General features: G+C 41.8%; 1 long non-coding RNA gene across 1 annotated transcript in view; it reads right to left on the bottom strand.

Annotated features, from left to right (window-relative positions):
* The window catches only part of LOC132377067 (uncharacterized), a 305,870-nt gene that overhangs the window by 55,864 nt on the left and 233,185 nt on the right, over positions 1-16,821 (bottom strand). The window lies entirely within an intron of this gene.

Below are 16,821 nucleotides of genomic sequence, written 5' to 3'. Positions count from 1 at the left end.
TGTTTCTCTTTCATGTCTGTTTAATCAAGGCTTTGTTGCCTAGAAACAGAGCGTTCCCACATAGTAGGTACTCAGCAAATGTTTGCCCAAGGAGCGAAAGAATGAATGAGTAAATAAATGAATTTAAGAGGAATTAAACTAGGAGAGACTCTTTAAGATCTAAGATCTTTTTCTATTTTAACCATTAACAAACACTTAGAGCATTCAGCTAGGCAATGAAGTATCCATGATGGATAAGACAGTAATCTCTTCCCTCTCAGTCTGGCAGATCATCATAATACAGATTTAAATATAGTGATAATAAAATGTAGTAACCCAAAGTGGCACAGAAATCCACGTGAGGGGTGACTCTTGTAGAGCAGTCAAAGAAGGCTTCAGTAAAGAGATGATGTGAGGTCCTGGACGCTGATTTTTCCAGATGTAGAAACGAGGAAAAGATAATACAACAAGCATACTTACGGGTACAAGCAAAGACAAGGATGTGGGTGAATTCAAGATCATGAGGAGTCTGCTGGGAAAACAGGAAGTGAGGCTGGAAAGGAGGATGGAGGGAGAAAGTAAGCCACACTAAGAAGCTGGTTTTCACCTGCAGACAAACCCACAGGTGGGTGTTAAGCGAGGGACTGATTGGTCAGATTTGTATTTCAGAGCGAGCATACCAATTCACATTCTACTGAATAATCTAAGCACTATGCAGAGGGAGAGTGGCTAAAGTTGCAGGGATGGATGAGGAGAAGGGGTAGGATGGAGAGTGAGCTAGTAGCCACAAGTGTGGAACTTAGACACCAGCTAGCTCTAGAAAAGGGTGAGAAAGGCAGCGGGGAGTCAGAGGTGACCCCAGTGTTTGGGCTGTAGTGCTTTTGAGGAAGGAGGTCTAGGCTGAGTGTATGTTGGCGGGGGGCGGGGGGGGGGCGCGGGGGGGATGGCAGATAGCAGATACAACAAAAAGCTTCGGAAATGTTAACTTTGAGGTCTCTACAGGATATCCAGGTGGAAACCCAGCAAACGATTGGATATATAGGTCTGGAGATCAGCAAAACATATGGGTTGAGCTCTAGATGGAGAATCACACAAGGTGGCAGTTCCAAGCATTTGTTCAGAATATACTATGCCCAGCACTTGGTTAGATAAACCTTTTGCTGTGGAGAGTCATTAAGAATGATTATCTATAGAATTTTTTAATAAAATGAATTCAACATAGGGAGAGTCTAATGTCTCTGTTTAGGGCAAAGAAAAGAAATACAACAAGAAATCAAAGCAGTGAAAAGAAAAGGGATCTTTTTAGAATTCACACCAGTCTTAAACTCAACCCAAAATGAATGGATCCGTCAGTTAATATTACAAAGCACCACCTCTAAACCTTTAGGAATTCAGGGATGCAAAGGTGACATCATGCAATCCCCTCTCAGCCTCACCAAAATCCCTCAGAGGCTTTGAGCCTCACCTTCACCTGTCTGCCCCACCCACTTTCCAGAATCTTCTCTGACCACTGAAGACTAGAGGGCCTCTACATCTGAGCACCTTCAGCCCCATCAACCTCTGACCCTCTCTAGGCTCTGAGCACACGTTAAACCTGTACAGTTACGGCTCCTGGGAGGCCACAACTCCACCCCACCCCACCACAGACTCCAGCAAGGCGCAGCACAGGGCTGAACACGTAACATTTTGTTCTGGTAATTTCTGGTTCCCCAGCAACACTGCCAGCCCTACGGGGCCTCCACTCTCCCGCCTCCTGCCCCACCTCCAGGGTGGTTCTGCTTGGCCAACCACAGAGATAAGCTCATATTAGATGTTTAGGGAGGACCTGGGTATAATGGCCCATTGGATCCACGTCCTCACACTTCCTCAGGCAACTTCCAGCACCAGCAGGACGCTGAGCTCCTGGCTCATGCAAACTTGCCAGCTGGAGAGAAGGGAGAGGGAGGGGAGATGGGTCAGATTCAGTAACCCTCTGCCTCCCCCTCTCACTGACATTCCTGGAAATATTTTAGAATCCCTCAGAACCAACACCCAAAGGATATAAAGACACAATGCCTGAGACAGGGAAAGTGCAAATGAGAGGTATGACATCAAAAGATGAGAAGTGGCCAACCCACCCGCAGATGAGGTGTGTCCAGGCCAGCAGACTCAGAAGTGAGGTCTGTAAGAACTGCCAGAGGCAAGGGCATGAAAACGGTACCCGTGCAGGATGTGGAGCAGTAAGAAGTGAGCCAAGCTCGGAAGCCGTTTCCATCCTTCCAGGCAAAATCCCCTACTCCTTCCTTTGTCTTCTCACATTTTTTTATCTTTCTACTTATTTCCCTACCTCCTTACTAGATATGAGCTCCTTGAGGTGAGGAACCTGAATTTCTCACTTTTGTATTCTCTACAATGTCTAGCAAAGACCTGGCACATTGTAGACCCTCAAAAAATTGTTGATGCATAAATGAATAAATGAACCCTATTTTTAAGAAATTTTATTTACTATGAAATAGTTGAGGATTTCATAAATGACCTTCAATTCCTTCTAATCCATCATCAAGTTGGCAAGAAAATATAAAACAATACAGTGTCAAACTCTACTATTAAACACCATTATGTGACTTTCTGAATACATCCTACGTATCTGAGAACAACAGAAAGAGCAGAGGGGAGAAGTCGAAGGCCATTACATGACTGTATGTTTTTTAAACTGTGTCTGCTATTTGGGTCAGTGTCTTCCAGGAGGGAATGAAGATCCATTAATAACATTTGGATTTTAGAGGAAATCTTTTTAAAGGAAAATGTTGTGCCTTGCAAGTATTCTGTGTCCTCAGGGAAAAGAAATCCAAGGAAAGAAAAACTGCAGCCAGCCCACTCAGGAAGAATTGGGTTGGGGCCAGGAAATCAAAATGAGAATGAATTTAGCATTGGTGTTGCTAGAACTAATTATCAGGAAGATTCTTTATATTTTTTTTTAAGAGCAGGAAGGAGGAAGGAGCAGTACGCTTCATTAAAATTATAGCCAATAAACAGCAGGAATGGAATATTCCTTTTTTAGCTCTTGGATGTATCATCATGCTATTGAGACAGGCAGACCACTGTCATACTTGACATATAAATCCAATGGCTTTTTCAATAACAATGACAACATAAGCAATAAAACATGTTATGATCTCAAAGCTTACATGATCTAATTGACTACACGACAACCTTCCAAATACAGCTACTATTGTCCCTGCCCACAGGGACAGAGATATTGAGAGTCCCAAAGTTAACCAGTGGTAGATCTGGGACTCAAATGCATGTCTTCTGACTTCATCCCTGAGCTTTTTCTTCTCTGTGTGGCTTGGAGAACTTCCTGATGGCAAATTCCCTGTAGGTCTAGGAAATGGTGGTGGTTCTTATTCCCACATGAGAGCTACAGTGACTGAGGTCCCAGCTTACACAGAAAACTAGAGCCACAGAGGCCCTGGGGTCTTGTCCACCCAGCAGGGACTCGACTCTCATAATTAGTAGCATGACACACCCACTTTTCCCAGACATAGATTCATGATGGAGCTGGCCCCACTTAGAAGCTTCACACAGGTTTAGTCTGAAACAGGGCTGCCTGATGGCCCCATCAGAGGGCGGTTCATAGTTGGAACTCAAAAATCACAGACAGAAAGACACTTTTGAAATCAGGAAACCTACAAGGGGCAGCAGCTTCAATGGCTTGTCCTTAGATTATACCTCCGACCCCTTGTTCTCCTAGCCTCCTGCTTCACTAGCACTCTTACTGTGAAGTAGGAATGAAAACAGTTCACGCACAGGCTTGTTGTGAGTACACACTAGAAAAAAAGAGCACGAACAAGCTCTTGTTAATATAGCCCACCCTATCTTAGGAAGAGAAGCCTGGAGACTGGCACAGTCAGCCTCTACCCTCCTTACTGCTGACCTTGGACCCAAGGACCAAGTAAGAGGGAAGGCAGGGAACAAGGACTCAGTGTATTGGTTAAGATTCTCCAGAGAAACAGAACCAATAGGATAGAGAGAGAGAGATATAGCAGTGGAGACTTATTATAGGAATTGGATCAGGTGGTTACAGAGGCTGAGAAGCCCCACAATCTGCCTTCTGCAAGATGGAAAATCAGGAAAGCCAGTGTTACAATAAGTCCAAGGCCAAAGGCCTGAGAACCGGGAGCTCCAATGTCTGAGGGTGGGAGAAGATACAAGTCCCAACTCAAAAAAATGGGGGGAGAGAATTCGCCCTCTGTTTGCCTGTTTGTTCTATCTGGATCCCCAGTAGATTGGACTGATGAGGGAGTGAGTGTGAATCTTCTTTACTCAGTCTATAGACTCTAATGCTAATCTCGTTCAGAAACATTCTCACAAACAACAAACCCAGAAACAATGTTTTACCAGCTATCTGAGCATCCCTGAAGCGAATCAAGTTGACACATAAACTTAATCATCCCATTCAGGATACCCTCCAGCCTCAAAACAAAGGTCCAGCCAGGCTCTGTTCCCTGTGTATGGTTTCTGGAACAGGGAAGCACAGCTGCTCGTCGGTGCTGATTGCATTGTGTTCCAGGGCTAATTGTGCCCCCCTTGCCCTATGCAGACAATAAAAGTGTGTCTTAAGTGAAAACCCATCTCATTTTCCTTGACCATACTAAACCTCCTAATTTCTCTTTCCCTCCTCTGCAGTTAGTAACTTAAGTCTGCTTGCAGCTAAATGGCCCAGTTAATACAGCCTGGCTGGGAGCATGGCTCACTCAAAGCACCATCCTGCACTCACTGGGGAAGGGCTCTCTCAGCAAAGGGGCTCGTACATATGCCGTCATTTTCTATTCCATTCCAAGCTTAAGTTTCTAGGTCAAGAACTCAAGAGGCTGGAGGGTTCTGGATCCCCCAATGGGAGCCAACATCACCTAATTCTGACCTCACCAGTCGCACAAGTTCATCTCCCCCCAGGCCTGGATGGATGAGCGAAAGGTTTATCTTGGTTATTAAAGGGGCGATGATTTCTCTTTTAGAGAAATACACTGAGATATTTATATAGAGGAAATGATGTGACTTACAAGATTTCCTTCAGAATAATCTGGGAGGGGGTTAGCGAGCCTAGTGTGTGGATGGGGCAGTCTCGGCTTGAGTGAACCACCACGGGGACCAGGTGATGAGTACATGGGAGTTCCCTACAAGAGTCTGTCTGCCTTTTACGCTCACAATTTTCCATAATAAACTCCATTTTTTTGGATAGCATGGTTGAAACCTGAAAGGCTAAAGGAAAGAGTCCTAAAAAGCCACATTTTAAGTAAATAAAATTTCAAGATGCATTTGGTACCTCTCTAACTCAGATTGTTTTTTATTTATTCCTTAACCTGGTTTTTACTTCTAGGGTTCATCAAAGGACTTCATCTTAATTTATCCTAAATCTTTATTTCAAAAACAGTCTCTCTAGGACAACAGCTCCCAAACTGCATGCCGGGGTGACATCAAACGCCTTTTTGGGGGCTTCCCTGGTGGCGCAGTGGTTAAGAATCTTCCTGCCAATGCAGGGGACACGGGTTCGAGCCCTGGTCCGGGAAGATCCCACATGCCGCGGAGCAACTAAGCCCATGAGCCACAACTACTGAAGCCCGCGTGCCTAGAGCCTGTGCTCTGCAACAAGAGAAGCCACCGCAACGAGAAGCCCGCGCACCGCAATAAAGAGTAGCTCCTGCTCTCCGCAACTAGAGAAAGCCCGCGCACAGCAATGAAGACCCAATGCAGCCAAAAATAAATAAATAAAATAAACAAATTTTTTTTAAAAAAAGCGTTTTTTGGCATCTTGTCCACAGCCTTCTTCCACCTTAGCCACGAGCAGATTGTTTTCCTCGTAGGGCAAGTCAGAAAAGGGAAGGACCCTACCATTTCCCCCATTTCCTTTCACCTGCCTGTCCTGCCCCTTTGTGCTCAAGCAAAGACAGAAAAGTCGTATTGGTGGCTCAGATCCCCTTTGGAAAATGTTCTATTTGACTGGAAAAACATAAGAATCTTCTTCTCCATTGACCCATACCCATGTATCAACCACTGCTTGGACCCTGGGGCTGTGTCTCAGTACTTCTGTTTACCAGCCCACAATATACCCAAATTATAAGCCTGCGCCTTAGAGGAAGGAGTCTTCTCAGAAGGGCTAGTGCAGCAAACCCATTTCTGTTAAATCACAGAAAAGCCCCTGCTGCCTCGCTCAGCATTTTTCTCTCTAAACCTAGCTAACTGCTGGATCCCATCAGATCCCTACCCCACATCTACACTGTCTTGATACTTCTCCCCTCTCACTCTAGCACTTTCCAGCCATGAAAATGTCACCTTTTATCTAGACCACCCCGTTCCAACAAAGATGACATTTTAAAAACTGGTTTCTATACAAATTAAATGAGATGTTAGTCAGAGAAATGAGTACATGTGTATGCTTACAATCCACATTGCCTTGGGAGACCCTGACTACAGTTTCTACCCAATTATTATCAGGACCAGCTCTGACAAGCCCTCTGCCCAGCCACAGGACACCCCATCCCCTGATGGCACCCTGAGCACTGTGAGCTAGGCACAGCCCAGGAGCAGCTACGTGAAAGCAGACCTCATGCCTTAGCCCTCTCTCCCCTTGTCTCGCTGAGCGTGAGAACTGGCTTTCTAAAGAAGTGTGCAATGGGGGACATTGCCAGCCCGGTGCCCTGTGTGCTCCAGAACCAGAAGCAAACAAGGGTAGAGATGATGGAGTATTTTTGAAAGAACGAAAGAAGCTGTACCCATCCAGGGATAAAGTACTCGATTCCCCTGGTGGATCTCTCCTCCTCCTTCCTGCTTTCATGTTGCCTACTACCTGGTTAATTGATCAAAGTATCAAATGGAGAAGCCAGGACAGAAGATGGAGCTGGAATCAGGTAGGATATAGTTGCTGGAAAAATGAGGTGCCCTTGTACCCAGGAAGGCAAACCTCCCGTCCACAAGCAGAGGCTGGGCTGCTATTTGGTGGACGATTCACACACCCTGATCTCCCGGTCAGGAAACAGCTTCCCGATATTTCTTTCAAACATATTTTTTCACCATATTTAACATCTACCTGGCACAATGACAGGTTCGGATAAACAGGAAGAAACATGACTGGACAATCGCGGTCCCATTGGGTCTACCTCCTTGGGGATCTAGCCCCCAAGATTCAACCACTCTAATTTAGCAACAGCCTTTGTCTTCGATTCTCACTAGTTGCCAAATCTTTAGAACACAGGCCTGGATGTCAGTGAACAGGAAATAATCATCCTTCCAGTAACTCTGGGTTACTATCCAGGAAGTAGTAGCTACATGCTATTGAGAATCCTGAATACGCTTTGGCGACCTCCATGCCAGAGGAAGCCCTTCGCTCCCGCTGAAGGAGCCAGATCACTCTTCCCAGGCTAAGCTGCAGCAACCATTTTGAGTATCCCCACGGTTCTCTCACTGTGCACTAAACCAGCTTCCTTTGCAGCAGGCAAAAGTACTCATCCCCTTCAGACAATACGAAGCCACTCCAGTCCGCTGGTCTGTGGGGATGGGGACATGTAAGCAGTATACTGGGTGACCCTTCCTACACTTACTAAAGAAAGTGAGGCTGGCATCACTACAAGAAAGAGCCAACTAGTGCATCTGAGACGTAACTTGTGATCACCTCCTACTCCTAAGGGAGCTTGACTTGATGCAGGAGGTTGGACTTTTTTCCCCTGATTTTTTAATGCTACAGCAGCTGAGATTCAAAAACTTAAAGCATTTTAAGGACTTTAAAAATAGTAGGCATTCAATAAATATTTAGTTAATAAATGAAAATAAGACAGATAGATACATCAGACTCCACCCTCCTCTTTCTTCTCCTCTGCTCTAAGGTAAGATGTAAGGTAAGATTACTAAGAAATTTTTTTATCGTAGTGATTTCATCTGATCCCAAGAGAGGTCCTACTTGTTTCTGAAAACTGTCTAAAGTGTGTTCAGGTTAAATCATAGACAGGACTTCCCCATTCTCAATGCTACTGGCTGGAGGCACCTCCTCAAAATTAGGATCCTAAGTTCCTGGTGGCGATGAGTCCTTTCATGTCCACTTTCTTCTAACTAAGCATCCAGCCAGCTGCAAAGGCAAGTTTTCTGCATATTTCTCCCACCTAATGGAACTGGGTTTAATAGAGAACAGACCGCTGGCAGCCGCATCTGTTGTACTCAGATAGGCGAATCAGAGGCAGTGTCTTGTAGGTGTAGGTCCCTAAGTTACTAAATTATTAAATTGGGCACTGATTCCAACTTAGCCCCAGCCTCACCAAGACCTTCCACTGTGGTACTGAGGAGTGACACAAGAGATGGGAAACCTGGACATTTCTGATGATCAGAATCTAAGTGTCATTTTGTGTGTCTTAGCAAGACAGCTGGAATGTCACCTCAAATGTCACACAGTGTTCTTACATTTTTCAAGGAGTACTTCCATCATGTTATTAGACCCTTACAGCCACTCTGTGAGGAGGGTGGGGAAGGGATTAGTATCCTCACTGTGTACAGGGAGATCCTGCATCATTCAGCATCATTCAAGAAGTCACCAGAAGTCAGACACGAATCACTGACAGAGTTGGGTCCAGACCTCGGGGTGGCCTCCACCTCTCCCTTCTGGTGGTCACCGTCACTCACTGTCACTGTTCCTGGTGCTCAATACACTCCTCTGGGCCACGTATACACTGAGAGATCAGTAAGGTATCTGCCTTGGCCTCTTTCCCAACTTTCCTCTTTCTACCATCCTTCTCCCTGACCTGGTGTAGCGCTCACAGGAATGAGGCCAGGTCTGCGAGCATCAGCCCTTCCCTGAGCTGTCTGGGGAGAGTGCCACATGCCATATTCCTAGATTAATTTGAGGTGAATTACCTTCATGAGTGCCCCACTCATAAACACAGTATGTTTTTTTGCTTTTTAAAAGTCTTCTTAAATGTCCTTTGATAGAATTTTTTCCATTTGTGTTTTATACATTCTTCATTAGATTAATGCTTATATATCCTGCAGGGTTTTATTGATATCATGAATGGTATTTTATACTCTATTATGTCTTCAATTCTGTTACTTCTGATATAGAAAGACTCTATATATTTTTATGTCATCTTGTTTCATAACCATACTCTCTTACTGGTCCTAGTGGTTTGTTGATTCTGATGGTTTTTATAAGAAGAGAGTAACAGTTTTGTATCTTCCCTTTTACTCAAAGTGGGTGTGTGTCTTTGTGTTTGTGTGTCTTTTGTGTGTTACTTCATTGACCAGAACCTCCATAAATCTGTGGACTATAGTGATTTTAGTAATTTAAGTCATTTCTTTCTTTATTGCCTTGGTCAGTTTAGCTAAAGATTTGTCAATTTTGTTGGTATTTTCAAAGAAACAACTTTTGCTTTTGTTTATATTCTCTATCATTTTCTGTATTTCATTAATTTCTTTTTTTTAAATTAATTTATTTAATTTATTTTTGGCTGTGTGGGGTCTTCGTTGCTGTGGGCGGGCCTTCTCTAGGTGTGGTGAGCGGGCTAGTCTTTGTTGCGGTGCATGGGCTTCTCATTGTGGTGGCTTCTTTTGTTGTGGAGCACGGCCTCTAGGCACACGGGCTTCAGTAGTTGTGGCACTCAGGCTCTAGAGCGCAGGCTCAGTAGTTGTGGTGCATGGGCTTAGTTGTACCGCAGCATGTGGGATCTTCCTGGACGAGGGCTCGAACCAGTGTCTCCTGCATTGGCAGGTGGATTCCTAACCACTGCACCACCAGGGAAGTCCCTATTTCATTAATTTCTGCTCAAATCTTTGTTTTCTTCTTTCTGTTGGCTTTAGGTTTATTGTGCTGTTTTTTTCAGTGTCTTAAGATGAAAGATGAGGTTATTGATTTAAGATCTTTCTTCATTTTTTTATTCATATAGGCATTCAAAACTATAGATTTCTCCCTAAGCACTGCTGTTAAGTTTTGGTATGTGTGTCTTTATTTTCATTCATCTCAATGTATTTTCTAAGTTTTCTTCAGTTTCTTCTTTGATCCACTGATCATTTAGGAGTGAGTTGTTTAATATCCATATGTTTGTGAATTTTCATTTTTTTGTTATTGATCTGTAATTTCATTCTACTACGATCAGAGAGTATACTTTGTATGATTCTAATTCTTCTATATTTATCAAAGCTTTTTTCATGGACTACCATATCCATGTTCACTTGAGAAGATATACTTTGGCTCTTATTTTTCTATAGATGTCTATTAGGTCAATTTGGTTTACAGTGTTGTTCAAGTCTTCTATTTCCTTGTTAATCTTCTGCCTAGATGTTCTATCCATTATTGAAAGTAGAGTATTAAGATTTCCAACTATTAGTTTTGGGTTGTCTATTTCTCCCCGCATTTCTAACAGTCTGTGCTTTATGCATTCATGGGCTCTGTCTGTTAGGTATATATATGTTAATTGCTATATCATCATGATAAATTGATACTTTTATGATTATAAAATGTCCCTCTTTATGTCTATTAACATTTTTTTTGCCTTTTATTTTGTCTGATCTTAGTGAGAGCCACTCCTGGTTTCCTATAGTTGATTTGTGTGATATATCTTTGTCCATTCTTTACTTTAATTCTATTTGTATGTTTGAATTTCAAATGTATCTCCTATAGACAGCCTATAGCTGGATCACAACTTTTTTTAATCCAGTCTGAAAATCTTTGTATTTTGATCAGATTGCTTAATCTATTCACATTTAATGCTATTATTATTATATTTGAATTTATGGTTGCCCTTTTACTTTTTGTTGTCTATATGTCTCACATCTTTTTTGTTCCTTTATTCTTCCTTTACTGCTTCCTTTTGCATAAAGCAAACATTTTCCAAAGTAACATTTTAATCCCTTTAATAATTCTTTCATCATTTTTAGAAGATATTTTCTTAGTGAAAGCTCTAGGGCTTACCATATACATATAAATTTATCAGAAAATAAATCTATTTCAGATTTACACCAATTTAATTACAGTGAGACATAGCAATGTTACTCCTATATAAACCTGTACCTTTTCCTCTCCTGTTGTGCTGTTATTGGTATACATATTATATATAGATAAGCTACAAACCCAAAGTACATTGTCATAGTATGACTTTATATAATTTTATGTCTTTTGAAGAAGTTTAGAGAATAGAGAAGAACAAATATTTATTTATAGAGTTTGTTATGTTAACCTTCTTATTTGCCATTTCTGGTTCTTTGTTCCTGTAAATTCAAGTTACCAACTAGTGTCATTTCTTTGCTCAATACAGTTTTTCTCCAACCTATCTCTTCGTACTTATGTTGTCAAAAAGTACCATCTCTCTTTGTTAAAGTCCCAAACAATAGAATTATATACTTACTGTTCAATAAACTCCTTTTTAAACCAGGGAAGAGAAGGAAAAAGAAAAAAATATGCTTTTATGCTATCTTTTATAATAACATAATTATCTTTAGTCTTTCTTTCTTTTAATGTGGTTTCAAATTACTGCTTGGAGTCATTTGTTTTTCTCCTGAGAGCTTCCTTTAGTATTTCCTGCAGATTTGCTAGCAACGAATTCTCTCAGATTTTGTTTATATGGGAATGTTTTTATTTTACCTTCATTTTCAAAAGACTGTTGTGCTGGATATGAGACTCTTGGTTTGACAAGTTTGGTTTTTGTTGTTGTTTATCCAGCACTTTGAATATCCCACTGCTTTTCTGGCCTCTATTGTTTCCAATGAAAAATTAGTTCACAATATTATTGAGGTCTCCTTATATATTATGAGTCACCTTCTCTTGTTGCTTTCAAGATTTTTTTTTCTTTCAGCTTTTTTACTGTGATATGCCTGGATGTAAATTCCTTTGTGGTCATCATATTTGGAATTTGTTGAGCTTCTTGGTTGTGTAGATTAATGGTTTTCATCAAATTTAGAAAGTTTTCAGCCATGATTTCTTCAAATATATTTTTTGCTCTTTTTTCTCCTCTCCTTCTAGTACTTTTATTACACATATGTGTCCCATATTTCTCTGAGTCTGTTCATTTTTCTTCATTTTTTTCTCTGTTATTCAGATTGCATAGTCTCTAATTAATATACTTTTAAGTTCACTGATTCTTTCATCTGCCAACTCAAATCTACAGTTAAGCCCCTCTAGTAAAATTTTAATTTCAGTTATTGTACTTTTCACCTTCTTCATTTCCATTTGGTTCTTTTTTATCTATATCATTTCTAACTCTTCATTATTATTCTCTATTTTACGAGACACAGTCATTGCATCTCCTTTCCACTCTTTACTTCTTTAACTGTAGTTTCCTATAGTTCCTTGAGTATATAATACTGGCAGACCTCATTTCATTACACTTCTTTTTATTACACTTTGCAGATACTGCATTTTTTACAGATGGAAGGTTTGTGTCAACTCTGTGTCAAGCAAGTCTATCAGCACCATTTCTTGACAGCATTTGCTCACGTCATGTCTCTGTGTCACATTCTGGTAATTCTCACAATATTTCTTTTCATTATTATTTTCATTATTAATATTAATAACTTTAAAATTATTGTTATATTTGTTATAGTGATCTGATCTGTGATCAGTGATCTTTGATCAGTGATCTTTGTTACTATGGTAATTGTTTTGGCATTTTTTAGCAATAAAGTATTTTTCAATTAAGATATGTACGTTTTTTGGACATAATGCTATTGCATACTTAACAGACTATAGTGTAGTGTAAACATAACTTTTATATGCATTGGGAAACCAAAAAGTTTGTGTGAATCACTTTGTGGTGATATATGCTTTATTGCAGTGGCCTGGAACCAAACCTGCAATATCTCTGAGGTATGCCTCTAGTTGCTTTAAAGTCTTTGTCTGCTAAATCTGACATTTGGGTCCTTGACAGGCAGTTTCTGTGGCCTGCTTTTTTCCATCTGGGTCACCTTCTTCTATTTCTTTGCATGTCTCATAATTATTGAAAACTGGACATTTTAAATAATGCACCTCTGTATGTTGATCCCCTTCTCTGGGGCTTGTTGTTGTTTGCTATTTGTTTGGTGAGTTGGTTGAATTATTTTAGTGGTTTACTTCTCCCTGAGAAAGCAGCCTCTGCTATCACTGCTCAGAGGGTTCAGCCTTGGGCATGCATACTGTCACTCTGGGATGGCAGTGATTTTATTAGTGATCTTTTTGTCTCTTTTGCTGACCTCTCTGTTGTCTGCCTCCATTGATATCATGCCTAGCTACTAGCCTCCACTAATTGCTCACTGATTATTCTATTATTTTGACAATGCTCTGGGACATAAATTGCTCCACAGTCTGTTACGATTAAATGTGGGTACCTTTGCAGTGGTAATCTTTGAGGCCAGTCTTGGAGGTTTGTGTTAACCCCAAGAGGGTTCTTCTTAACTGTCTCTTTCCATAATTCTCTCTGGTAAGTTGCTATATGGTCTAAGGTTTAGCTTGTTAGTCACATGGAACTGGAACTACAAGTCTCCTCTTAATTGCTTGTCACTAAAATCTCCATTGTTTTTAAGAACACTCCTAGGTTTGAACTTCCTCACACCATTGTACAAACAAAGTTAGTTCTCTTGGGGAGAGCTTCAGAGCTCTTTATTCTTATGGCCTGCCTCTCCTCTTGAGCAAAAAATCTGCACCACTGCTCCACAGCTGGGGTCAGGGACAGTGGCCTACGTCTCTCAGAGTCACACCCCTGCTCCACGACCTTCATTACTGTCACCTGGGCTGGGATAGCAGCCTCCAGTCTTTGCAGCTTGCATTTCCTGGAATGGAGCCTCTGCCTTAAAACCAAGCTAGGGTGAGGTGACTAGGGCGCTCTATCTCTGGCCTTCCATGTGTGAAGTAGATTTTCCACCCTACAAGTGCAAACTGGGTAGAGGAAGAAAGCCCCGTACTTCTCAGTCACTCCTGCCAGGAACAGAGCCTCTGCAACACAGAGATGGGAGTGGGGGCAGGATGAGAAGTGCTGGTTGCCTGCCCCTCCCCAGGAGACACCACAGCCCTCATCTGGGGTCTGGGTAAAGATGGAGCCCTGTGCTCCTGGTTGCATTTTCCTGGAGTGGATGTCCATCACTGTGAGCTGGGAGAGGGGAAGGGAGGAGTAACTTGTGGCACAGGTGCCACACAACGTTACTGTTCTTACTGAGATTTAGTAAACTGTCTTGAATAAATATTTCATTTGCTGTATGTCCTGAAGACAGTTTCCAGAGACTTTGAACGGAGAGGGTCCATGGAGTGCCCCACACCACCATTGCAGAAATCATGTCTCCACAAGTCATGCTGGGGTTCCTAGAAGTGTGTGGGTAATGTGCACTGTGAGATACTGGTGGCAACTTGGATCATGGACCACTGAGAATAGAGATAAGAAGACGAAAAGGTAAAAATGGAGAGTGTTGGGGAAGAGAGAAACAAAGAGAAAAGGTGGAGGAGATGTCTATCTAATCATAAGTTTGAACATATTGCAAAAACAAATAAAAATTAATCTGGTTTCAGTCACTGGCAACTTTGGACACAATTTTGAGGTGTGCATACGTGGTCTTTGGCAGCTCTACCTTCCATCCGTGAACTTCTCCTCATCCCTGGTAGCCTCCGGGTGAGGGGACTTGTACTCTAGACTTTTCTCTCCCTCATCTGGTCCCTTTTCGGCTCTGTGTGTAAGTTCTAAAGGAAGTTGCCAGCCCTTAATTCACACTAAAGAAGGTATCACTGGCTGGGAACTGCTTAATGTGAGATATTGCTTTTGGAATTTGCCTTTTAACAGTGAAAATCCTACTCATCCCAAAGGCATAATCTTCTAATTGAGAAACTTAAGGATTCATCACTGGATCAGCCCAGGAGATATTAGGCCAGAGAGAAAGGGATTCTTCTAGAACATTGACAAGGGCAGTTTCACACATTCCTGAGGCCTCTTGAGCCAGACATTCTAGCTGAGGAATTTCTATCGTGTCCACAAATCTGAGGAAGCACGCTTTCTCAGTAAGCACAGCTGCTCTCCATTTGGTTAATGATAGCCCATTTCAAATTTGGTATATGCAAACAAAAGAGCCACCAGGCCCAGCTCTATATAGTTTGCCCAGAAAGACCTCTGTGCCTCAGGCTGCCACATGGTCTCTGGTAGAGACAGAAGTGTCTGTGTTGTATCTGGTGCATCAAGGCTGGACTGTGTCAGGTGAGTGCCAGGTATAGACACTGGGCTACACTGTGATCTACCAGCATTTGGTAGCAGACAAGCCAGTGAAGGGATTGCAGAAAGATACCAAGGGCTGTGCTAGCAGCAATGACAAAGCAGGAGTTTCTAAGGACAGTGGATTCCCAAATCTACACATAAAGGAACTGGTCCTCAGAGAGGGTACCAGGCCCAAAGTCATACACTTAGTAAATATAAAAAAATGTTAGAATTCAAGTTTTGATATTTTGATTCCAAAGTAAGTGCTTTTTTACAGATTATTTTAGTTCACGTGATTGTTTAGGGCAGCAAAGATGTCCTTTATGGAGTTTCTCAACTCACAATGCATGTGCCTTTAAATAAGGCCATCCCTGAGAATGAAAAGTGGTCCTATGGTGCCCTACTAAACTTCCCCAGGCTGAGGTTTGCTCCAACCATTCCCTGATCTAATCTCCCCTGTCCATGGTGCTGAATTTGAAGACCCGCATAGTTGGCATAAAACAAAAACAAAGTAATCTGAATCTGAATTGTAAAGGATCTTGAATATTACTCTGAGGCTGGCCATTCAAAATCAGTAAAGGCTTTTTCAAACCCTCTGCTTTAGCCTACAAATCTCTCCTCTTTTCCAAAATCTTCAAGTTGAACTGGATAGAATAAGTGAGGCTTTCAATTAACAAGAATTGTTCAAACCAAAATCTTTTCAGTTCTATAATTCCAAAGATTCCATTATCTGGGAATAAATTGATGAAAAGAGAGAATTAGAAGGTCTATTTCATAAACATCAACCCAGATCTAACCAGAGTTCAAATAAAAACAATCAGAGACTAGAAACCATCGAGTGGGTCTCAAGCCACAGCACTGAGCTAATGCAGTGTACTGAGACTGGTACTGAGAACAAAGGCTGAAGACAGAGTATGTCTTTATATTTGGTACAGAATTGATTTTAAAGCCATAAAAATGTTAGTTAAGGAACACTGACATGAACTAGGGCAGGGTGGGGGGAAAAAGTTGGAAAACAGCAAGTGCAATTTCAGGCTTATGAGAAATGGAATTAAAGTTAAGAGAAGGAAGGCAATCTATTGTTGTCCAGAAACTGGCAAACAGCACAGCCACTGCATCATTATAGTGGCAACGACCTGCTGTGTACATTTCTCTCTGAGCTGTCTGACCTAGGAGCTGAGTGATTTATCTACTTTCCACAGCTTCAGCTGGGCCAGGCCAGGAGGATAACTTGGAGAAAGGGGTGGTAGTGGGGGTGTTGACACTCAAGCACCAAGCCAGTGAACTCCATATGTCTTGTGTTAGAGAGCATGATCATAAATCAACCAATATCACACATTTATTTCACACCTACTATAAACAAATCTCTGTGCTAGAAAGATGCTGGTCATACAAAGATTGAAAAGGGCAGAGTCATTGGCCTTGGAGAGCTTAGAATCTAGTGGCAAAGATTAAGCATGCAGAAACCAAATTAGTAATATATGTTAGATCATGACTAGAGACAACAGGAGCTATCAGAATACAGAGGAGAACTGTTAACTTTCATATCATGGAAGGCTTCTGAGAGGAGATAGGACCTGAATCAAATTTAAAGAGCAGGTAGAATTTGCACAGGCAGGAAAAAAATGGGGGTCAGCACTTAAGGACAAAGCAATTAGCAAAGCCGCAGAGGCAGGAATGAGTC

The sequence above is a fragment of the Balaenoptera ricei genome, chromosome 13 (assembly GCF_028023285.1).
Source record: "Balaenoptera ricei isolate mBalRic1 chromosome 13, mBalRic1.hap2, whole genome shotgun sequence".
NCBI lineage: Eukaryota > Metazoa > Chordata > Mammalia > Artiodactyla > Balaenopteridae > Balaenoptera > Balaenoptera ricei.
Note: the sequence above shows the minus strand (reverse complement) of the source record. Positions and strands in the feature narration are given on the sequence as shown.